Genomic DNA, 10,936 nt, shown 5'->3' with positions numbered 1-10,936 from the left:
GGGTCCGAGAGGAAATCAAAGAGGAAATCACATCTTTCCTGGAAACAAATGACAATGAAAGCACAAACTATCAGGACATAAGGGATACAGCAAAAGCGGTACTGAGAGAAAATTTTATAGCTTTACAAGCACACATCAGGAAGGAAGAAGGAGCATACATGAATAGCTTAATGACATAGCTTATAGAATTAGAAAATGATCAACATTGGGGCCGGGAAGGTGGCGCTAGAGGTAAGGTGTCTGCCTTACAAGCGCTAGCCAAGGAACGGACCGTGGTTCGATCCCCCGGCGTCCCATATGGTCCCCCCAAGCCAGGGGCGATTTCTGAGCACATAGCCAGGAGTAACCCCTGAGCGTCAAACGGGTGTGGCCCAAAAACAAAACAAAACAAAACAAACAAAAAAAAAAAACAAAAAAAAAAAGAAAATGATCAACAAAAGGAACCCAAAATAGGGAGACAGAAGGAAATAACAAAGCTGAGAGCAGAAATCAATGAAATGGAAACCCAAAAAACAATCTGAAAGATCAATGAAATCAGAAGTTGGTTCTTTAAAAAAATAAACAAGATTGATAGACAATTGGCTAAACTCACAAAGAAAAAAAGGGAGAAAAACTTGATAATGCATAATAAAAATGAAAAGGGGAAGATCAATACAGATACTACAGAGATTCAAAGGGTATTCAGATAATACTTTGAAAAACTCTATGCCACTAAATATGAGAACCTGGAAGAAATGGATAAATTTTTGAACTCATATAACCTTCCACAGTTGAATAAAGAAGATGTAGCATATCTAAATACTCCCATCACTATTGAGAAATTAAGACCATAATAAAAAGTTTGCCCAAAAACAAAAGCCCAGGCCCTGATGGATTCACAAATGAATTCTTTCAAACCTTTCAAGAGGAACTACTACCAATCCTGGCCAGACTCTTTTAAGAAATTGAAAAAACAGGCCCGGAGAGATAGCACAGCGGCGTTTGCCTTGCAAGCAGCTGATCCAGGACCAAAGGTGGTTGGTTCGAATCCCGGTGTCCCATATGGTCCCCCGTGCCTGCCAGGAGCTATTTCTGAGCAGATAGCCAGGAGTAACCCCTGAGCACCGCCGGGTGTGGCCCCAAAACAAAACAAAAACAACAACAACAAAAAAAGAAATTGAAAAAACAGGAACACTTCCAAATAGCTTTTATGAAGCCAACATCACCTTAATATCAAAACCAGATAGAGATGTTGCCAAAAAAGAAAATTACAGACCAATATCCCTGATGAACACAGATGCAAAAATTCTCAACAAAATTCTGGCAAACAGGATCCAATGGCTCATCAAGAAGATCATTCACTTGATGATGCAAGGATGGTTTAACATCCATAAATCTATCAACATAATACACAACATCAACAACAAGAAAAATAAAAACTACATGGTCATATCAATATCAATTTGATAAGGTCCAACACCCATTCTTGATCAAAACTCTCAGCAAGACGGGAATGAAAGGAACCTTTTTCAATATAGTTAAGGCCATCTACCACAAGCCAATGGCAAATATTATCCTCAATGGAGAAAAACTAAAAGCCTGCTCTCTAAATTCAGGTCCTCTCTCACCACTCCTATTCAACATAGTACTGGAAGTCCTTGCTACAGCAATTAGGCAAGAAAAAAAAAATATCAAGGGAATCCAGATAGGAAAGGAAGAAGTCAAGCTCTCAGTGTTTGCAGATGACATGATACTCTACTTAGAAAACCCTAAAGATTCTACCAAAAGCTTCTAGAAATAATAGATTCATATAGAAAAATGGCAGGCTATAAAATTAACACACAAAAATCAATGGCCTTTTTATACACCAATAATGATAGGGAAGAAATGGACATTAAGAAAACAACATTAGTGCCACCAAACTCAAATATCTTGGAGTCAATCTGACTAAACATGTGAAGGATCTATACAAAGAAAACTATAAAAACACTGCTCCAAGAAATAGTGCCCAGAATACAAAAGCCACCCACTGAGTGGGAGAAATTATTCACCCAATACCCATCAGATAAAGGACTAATATCCAAAATATACAAGGTATTGACAGAACTATACAAGAAAAAAAAGATCTAACCCCATCAAAAAATGGGGAGAAGAAATGAACACTTTGTAAATGAAGAAATCCAAATGGCCAAAAGGCACATGAAAAGATGCTCAACATCACTAATCGTCAGGGAGAGGCAAATCAAAACAACTATGAGGTACCACCTCACGCCACTGAGATTGGCACACATCACAAAGAAGGAAAACAAGCAGTGCTGGCAGGGATGTGGAGAGAAAGGAACTCTTTTTCACTGCTGGTGGGAATGCCATATAGTCCAACCTTTATGGAAAGTGATATGGAGATTCTCCAAAAACTGGAAATTGAGCTCCCATACGATCCTGCTATATCACTCCTAAGAATATACCTGAGGAACACAAAAATACAATACAAAAATCCCTTCCTCACACCTATATTAATTGCAGTGCTATTTACAATAGCCAGACTCTGTTAACAACCAAGATGCCCTTCAACAGATGAGTGGCTAAAGAAACTGTGGTACATATATACAATGAAATACCATGCAGCCATCAGGAGAGATGAAGTCATGAAATTTTCCTATACTTAGATGTACATGGAATCTATTATGCTGAGTGAAATAAGTCAGAGGGAGAGAGAAAGACACAGAATAGTTTCACTCATCTATGGGTTTTAAGAAAAATGAAAGACATTTTTAGCAGTATCTCAGAGACAAGAAGGATGAGGCTGGTAGGTGCAGCTCATGACAAGAAGCTCACCACATAGAGTGATGAGTGCAGTTAGAGAAATAACTACACTGAGAACTATCATAACTATGTAAATGAATGAGGGAAGTATAAAGCCTGTCTCTAGTACAGGTGTGGATGGGGTGGGGAAGAGGGAGATCTGGGAAATTGGTGGTGGGAATCTTGCACTGGTGAAGAGGGGTGTTCTTTACATGACTGTAATCATACAACTACAATCATATTTGTAATCATGGTGTTTAAATAAAGATAATTTAACAATAAAAAAAGAAACTGTGGTACATATACACAATGGAATATTATGCAGCCATCAGGAGAGATGAAGTCATGAAATTTTTCTTTTTTTTTTTTTTTTTTTGGTTTTTGGGCCACACCCGGCGGTGCTCAGGGGTTACTCCTGGCTGTCTGCTCAGAAATGGCTCCTGGCAGGCACGGGGGACCATATGGGACACCGGGATTCGAACCAACCATCTTTGGTCCTGGATCGGCTGCTTGCAAGGCAAACGCCGCTGTGCTATCTCTCCGGGCCCATGAAATTTTTCTATACATGGATGTACATGGAATCTATTATGCTGAGTGAAATAAGTCAGAGGGAGAGAGAGAAATGCAGAATAGTCTCACTCATTTATGGGTTTGAAGAAAAATAAAAGACATTTTTGCAGTAATCCCCAGAGACAAAAAAGAGGACTTGAAGGTCCAGCTCACTACATGAAGCTCACCACAAAGAGTGATGAGTGGTTAGAGAAATAACTACATTGAGAACTATCATAACAATGTGAATAAATGAGGGAAGTAGAAGCCTGTCTAGAGTACAGGTGGGGGTGGGGTGGGGAGGAGGGAGATCTGTGACATTGGTGATGGGAATGTTGCACTGGTGATGGGTGGTGTTCTTTGCATGACTGAAACCCAACTACAATGATATCTGTAATCAAGCTGTTTAAATAAAGATATATAAAAAAAAACCACTGGTAGTGGGAATGACCACTGTTATTATATGCCTAAAATACAACTTTGAAAACTTATAAAAAATAGTAATATCTGGTGCCAGGATCAAACCTGAGTGGGCTGTGTGCAAGGTAAGTGCTTTATCCCAGGTACTATCTCTTCATCCTTTCTTTTTTTATTTTTTTGTTTTGTTTTGTTTTGATTTTTGAGTCACACCAAGTGGCACTTTGGGGTTACTCATGGCTCTGTGCTCAGAAGTGTTCCTGGCAGGTTCAGGAAACCATATGGGATGCTGGGATTTGAACCCAGGTCCATCTTGTGTTGGCTGTGTGCAAGGCCTTACTGCTGTGCTATCACTCCTGTTCCCAGTCCTTTTACTTAAATATGTAGGGCTTTGATGAATGATGCTAAGGGCCCAGAGACCTCTCCTGGTAATATTTGGCCCAGCAGTATAGGCCTGAATGTTGGTGCTCAGGCTTGTGAGATAAGCTCATCCAAGTGGTGCTAAGGGATACCATGGCCATGTTCACTGGTCTTGGAGGGACCACACAGTTTAATCATCTTAGTTCAGAGGATCAAATTAGAACCTCAAACATACAAGATATGTACCCCCGCCCCTTTGAGCTATCTCTCCGTAACATTTTGTGAGTGAATGCCAAGGATCACAAAACCAGGGTCTCAAAAAACAAAGCATGCACTCTCTTACTGAACTACATCCCAGTCCAATAAGCCTAGCTTACTTATGGATATACAAAAGCAGGGAATAGTCAAGATATGTTTGAAGGAGAACAAGAATGAATTTTTTGGTTATATATTTGCCTGTTTGGGGGTGACTCCTGACTATATTCAGGGGTCATGTGGTACAAGGGACCCAAACACCAGGCCTTGTACATACAATTCTTGTGTTCTTTTTTTTTTTTAATTTTAAACTTTATTGATTGATAGATTGTTTTTTGTGTCACATCCGGGGGTGTCTAGGGGTCACTCCTGGCTCTGAGCTCAGAAATCACCCCTGGCAGGCTGGGGGACCAATGGGATGCTGGGAATCGAACAAAGTCCCTTCCAGATCTGCCGCATGCAAGGCAAAAGTCCTACCACTGTGCTATCTCTCTGGCCCGAAGTCTTGTGTGCTAAAGCTTGATTCACATTCTTTACCTCAAGGATGTTTGGGGACTGAGGCACATATGCTGCAGGAGAAAGAGACCCAGATTCAATTTTGTTTGGCCCTTCAAGTACTGCTTGGTTTGGCACCCACCCAAAAAAAGAATGTCTTCAAGGCCCGAAAGGTAATACAAGAGTAGGTCATTCGCCTTTCACGGAAATGACCTGGGTTCAGTCCCTGGCTCTCATATTGTCCCCCAAACCCATCAGGAGTAATTTCTGAGTGCAGAGCTAGGAGTAACCCTGATTATCATTTGGTATAGCCCAAATTCTTCCCATTTTTATACTTTTTTTGGTATACCAACATCTACTAAAGTTTAAATATTAGAAGAGTATGCAGTTGAATAAAAAGAAATACATTTACCATTATCAAAGTCAGCAGCAGACATTGGCCCAAGTAGCTTAGCATAGAAGATGCTGCTATTGGGGCCGGGCGGTGGCACTAGAGGTAAGGTGCCTTGCCTTCCCTGCGCTAGCCTTGGACGGACCGCGGTTCGATTCCCCAGTGTCCCATATGGTCCCCCAAGCCAGGAGCGACTTCTGAGCGCATAGCCAGGAGTAACCCCTGAGCATCACTGGGTGTGGCCCAAAAACCAAAAAAAAAAAAAAGAAGATGCTGCTACAAATCTAATTTTGGAAGCTGTAGCTTTTCAGTACATGGTGATCAAAACCTCAGTAAATTTTTTTTTTTTTTGCTTTTTTTGGGCCACACCCTGTGACACTCAGGGGTTACTCCTGGCTATGCACTCAGAAATCGCTCCTGGCTCTGGAGACCTTATGGGATTTCTAATCAAACCCAGGCCAGTTGCATGCAAAGCAAATGCCCTATGCTCTACACACTGTGCTATCACTCTGGCCTCTATAACCTTTTTTTTTGGGGGGGGCACACCCGGCGGTGCTCAGGGGTTACTCCTGGCTGTCTGCTCAGAAATAGCTCCTGGCAGGCACGGGGGACCATATGGGATGCGAACCAACCATCTTTGGTTCTGGATCGGCTGCTTGCAAGGCAAACACCGCTGTGCTATCTCTCCAGGCCCCCCCCCTTTTTTTTTTTGTTTTTTTTTTTCGGTTATACCCAGCAGCGCTCAGGGGTCACTCCTGGCTCTACGCTCAGAAATCACTCCTGGCAGGCTCGGGGGACCATATGGGATGCCGGGATTCGAACCACTGTCCTTCTGCATGCAAGGCAAACACACTACCTCCATACTATCTCTTCGGCCCCCTAAACTTTTAAGACTATAGCTACTATTGGTAATGATATATGGCACCATCATATACTGCTGGTGGTATAAATATCTAAAACCACTTTGTGGTTTTTTTTTTTTGGGGGGGAGGACTGGGAAGCTCAGTGATTCCTGAGGTCACTGCAGATGTGACTAGACTGGTTGTGTGATCTTGAGGGTCAGTGCTTAGACCTGGTAGTGTGGTGACACTTGGGTCCAGTTGTGATAGGGGACATGAGAGCCACATCTGACAGAATTTGGGGGCTACCAGGATGACCTATAACAGGAGGTATTCAAGGGGCCATATGGAGCCTGAATTGAATTTAGGGCCTAGAACATACCAATCATACATCTGGCCTTCAAGCTATCTCCCGAGGCCCCAGTCAAGCCATTGGGAATGCATTTGGCATTGTCTGATAAAGCTGAAAGAATCCCTACCTTGAGGGCTGGAGCAACAGCACAGCAGTACGGCAATTAATTACCTTGCCCTGGCTGACCCGAGATAGACAGAGGTTCAATTCCCAGCATCCCATAAGGCCCAACAGGCTGCCCCAGGACCAAACACAGATGGAGCAAAGAAGAGGATATTGGCTGATTCCAGCACAAGTAGAATGGGCTCACCCTTTCTGACAAATAACTTCCCGTTTCTCTCCAAATGGCCAGTAAAAAGTATTGTGCAAAATGTTAAAACAAAACAAAACAAAAAACTCAGTCAGACCAGGGGGGTTGGTGTGGTGGCTTGGGAACAGCCAAGCTCGCCTCCTGTGCATGAGGCTACCCAATCAAACCGAGTTTGATCCCTGGTACCACTCCACATTACCTTTGAGGATGATGACTGGTCTTTCATGGCTCTGCCTTCTTTAATTAAGAACCCTGCTACTAAGTGTTGTACTCTCCAACTCATCACCATGACAAAGGGGGAGAATAAGTCAGAGATGAGGAGGTGACTCCAATGGTGAAACACAAGTCTAGAAAGTGGGAGGCCTTGGTTTTAAGCCCTGGCACCTTGTCCTCCACTCTCACCCCTGGCACCTCTCAGAGTGGCCTGAGCCCAAGTTACTGAAAGAAATGTCAGGCTGGTGAGGCCATTGATTTTATGCCCAGCACTGGCCTCAAAAGAAAAGAAACAGACACCATGATAATGTCATCTTTGGGAATGGAAGGTAGGAAGAAGTTGTGGATGAAAACAAATACAACAATAAAAAAAAATGTCATCTAATTTTAAAAATGGAAAATAAATACACAACAAGAGTCCATAGTCCTAGCAATGTTCGAGTTCTTGAACTGAGTGTTCACTTTAAATTTTTTTGTTTTTGTTTTGGTTTTTGGGCCACACCCAGTGACGCTTATGGGTTACTCCTGGCTCTGTGCTCAGGGGGACCATATGGGACACTGGGGATCAAACCAAGGTCCATCCTGGATCAGCCGCATGCAAGGCAAACGCCCTACCACTGTGCTATCGATCCACCTCATCACTTTAAAATTTTAAACAGTGCATTTTATTATATAAACTACTATGCATATTTCACAATTAAAGATGTTTTTGAAAAATTCCGTCATTGCTCATTTGTTCCTCTAAGTCTTGAAAGTTTCCAGTTATCACTCTCACCTGGAAATCACTATAAGTTAATTTCATAACTGAGATTTCACAAGATCAGAATACTTTACTGATAACCCAATTTAGAATATCCAACATTTCTTTTGTTCCTGGAATTTATAACCCAAAAAACCCCCAGAAAACCACTCATACCAGTCTGGCAAGACCCCAATATTTATAATCCATCACGGCTGTTGATTAGTCAGAATTCCTTCACTCTTCAGAGGATTCCACATTTTTTCTTTTTAAATATTTATTCCACAATTTTATTTAATGTTGAGATCACAGTTGCATGGTAATTTCCAGAAACTGTTTTTGAAATTTATTTATTCCTCCTTTTTTCCCCTAAGTCCTTTAATTTATTTAGCACCTTCAGTGTATGATGGAGAGAAGAATGAAGAGCAATGATATGTTTGCTCTGTGTTTAGTGAAATTACAAAAGGATATTCATTTATATGGCATAATGAGAAGCATAGTTTGGGGTGTGGGGTGTGTGTGTGTGTGTGTAGAGGGTGAATTCAGCCATGGTGTGTGTGTGTGTGTGTGTGTGTGTATGTGTGTAGAGGGTGACATTCAGCCATGCTTGGAGGTCATATGGTGCCAGTGATTGGACCCAGAATCCAAGGATCCTACATGCAAAGTATGCACAAAGTATGCACTTTGAACACTTTGAAACACTATTTTTATTTGTTTGTTTGTTTGATTGTGTTATGGGTCACACTCAGTAGTGCTAGTTGGTTATGCCCCGCTTGATGCTCAGAGGTTAATCTCACCAGCATGGAACCATGTGGTATAAAAGAAGAAACTCAGGGCTTCCATAAGTAAGGCATGTCCCAGTTCTTTGAGCCTATAATAGTTTGTGAGTTTTTTTCCCAAATATTAGCAGTGAGTCAGACAATATTATTATTATTATTATTTTTTTATTTTTATTTTATTTTTTTTTTTGGTTTTTGGGTCACACCTGGCAATGCTCAGGGATTATTCCTGGCTCTACGCTCAGAAATCGCCCCCGGCAGGCTTGGGGGACCATATGGGATTCAAACCAGCGACCTTCCGCATGCGAGGCAAATGCCTTACCGCTGTGCTATCTCTCTGGCCTCAGACAATATTATTATTGTTTGTATTTCCTCATTACTAGGATCACCTCCTCCAGTTTTACTGAAGGGAAAATTTCAATATACATTTTTGAGTTTGGTAATCTCACTTTAAATTCCTAATTTCTCCTCAGTTATTTTGGAGAGCCTGAGGGGACTGGAACCATGACCAGCTATGCTCAGGGCTTACTCTGGCTTTGTGCAAAGGGATCACTCCTAACAATGCTCAGAGGACCATAGATGGTACCAGGGGTCGAAGCTAGGTTAGTGGAAAGAAGGCAATTGTATTATCCACTGTATCCAGGCTCATAATACATTTCTTTTCATCTCACTTATAAAAAGATTGCCACTTGGTCTGGAGTAATAGCACAGCATTTGCCTTGCAGGTGGCCAATCCAGACAAACCTGGTTTGATCCTCGGCATTCCATATGGCCCACAAATCTGACAGGTATGGCCCCAAAACAAACAGATTAAAAAAAAGGTTGTCACTCTGAAGTCCAGTTCTTTTTCTTTCCAAATCAGTATTTTTCAAAATATCATCATACTTTTTTTTAAAAGTGAAATTCCACCTGCAGCTCAGAAACCAGGACTTCTCTTCTACTTTATCCTTCCCGTGGATGACAAGGACATATAGAAAAGACAAAATATAAGTCTCTGCAATATAATTTTTGAATGGGAGGAAATCACAGATATCTACAATTAGTAAACACTCCCAAGTACCTGCCTATGACATATCTCCAAAATGATGTGGTTGAGGCATCTGTCCATGAGGGTCAAAATGGGAAGGTAGGAAGTACTCTGCCTTGAGTGGAGGAAATGAAATTTGGACAGTAATCATACAACAGGGAGCAGAAAGAAGACAACTGTGGACAATGAGACAGTCCTGTGATTATCAGCTAAAGGAGTCTTGGGAAATGAGATCAAATAGGTGTTTGAATTGCCTGACTTCTCCTGCCCTTTAATCTTCCACTCATACTTTCTATGATCCAGAATTCTCATGAAAGTCAAACAAACAAAACAATAACAACAAAACACCAAAAAGGGGCCACAGCGGTAAGGTGTTTGCCTTGCAGGATGGACCTGGTTCGAATCCTAGCATTCCATTTTGTCCAGAGCCTGCCAGGGGCAATTTCTGATTGCAGAGCCAGGAGTAACACCTGAGTGCTACCAGGTGTGGCCCAAAAACAAAAAGCAAAATAAAACAAACAAAAACAAACAAACAAACAAAAACTAACAAAGGAGCACAGCAGGTAGGGTGTTTGCTTTGCACGCGGCCAACCCAGGTTCGATCTCCAGCATCTCCTATGATCCCCAGAGCCTGCTTGAAGTGACTCCGGAATGCAGAGCCAGAAGTAACCCCACCAGGCCTGGCCTCAAAACAAAACAAAAAATAGCCCAGAATTCTTAGGAAAACAGTAGACACAAAACAGGGGAAGGGCATGAGCTGGAACGCCTTGGGAGGGCAGAGGAGAGAGTTCAAAGGACTGGAGTTCTGGGTCAGATCCACAGAACTGTATGGGACCCCCAGCTCACCAGAAATGGCCCTCAGTGGCTGTACCCCACACTCGTTAAAAAAAAAGAAAGAATACTTACCTGGCAGGGGAGATACCATGATCACGAAGGTGGTTTCCCCAGGGCGAGGCTCACCCATTGCACTCCGGGTGTGCTGACCCCCGTGATTTCCCCAAATGTGGAAAACTCGACTGCATAATTTGTGGTAGTGGGGGACTGCGTTCGCGCTCTCCCCTAAGAAAAAAAAAAAAAGAAAAAGAAAGAAAGAAAGAAAGAAAGAAAGAAAGAAAGAAAGAAAGAAAGAAAGAAAGAAAGAAAAAAGAAAGAAAGAAAGAAAGAAAAGAAAGAAAGAAAGAAAGAAAGAAAGAAAGAAAGAAAGAAAGAAAAGAAAGAAAGAAAGAAAGAAAGAAAGAAAGAAAGAAAAAAGAAAGAAGAAAGAAAGAAAGAAAAAGAAAGAAAGAAAGAAGAGGGCCAGAGAGATAGCATGGAAGTAGGACATTTGCCTTGCATGCAGAAGGACAGTGGTTCGAATTCCAGCATCCCATATGGTCCCCCAAGCCTGCCAGGAGCGATTTCTGAGCGTAGAACCAGGAGTGACCCCTGA

General features: G+C 41.9%; 1 non-coding gene across 1 annotated transcript; it reads left to right on the top strand.

Moving 5' to 3' along the window:
• The first annotated feature begins 10,405 nt into the window (after window positions 1-10,405).
• LOC126021449 (U1 spliceosomal RNA) lies at window positions 10,406-10,569 on the top strand. The gene has a single exon (XR_007499964.1). It is a non-coding gene; the product is annotated as a U1 spliceosomal RNA (small nuclear RNA).
• The last annotated feature ends 367 nt before the right edge of the window (window positions 10,570-10,936 follow it).

The sequence above is a fragment of the Suncus etruscus genome, chromosome 10, assembly GCF_024139225.1.
Source record: "Suncus etruscus isolate mSunEtr1 chromosome 10, mSunEtr1.pri.cur, whole genome shotgun sequence".
NCBI lineage: Eukaryota > Metazoa > Chordata > Mammalia > Eulipotyphla > Soricidae > Suncus > Suncus etruscus.
This window is presented reverse-complemented; position numbering and strand designations above follow the sequence as displayed.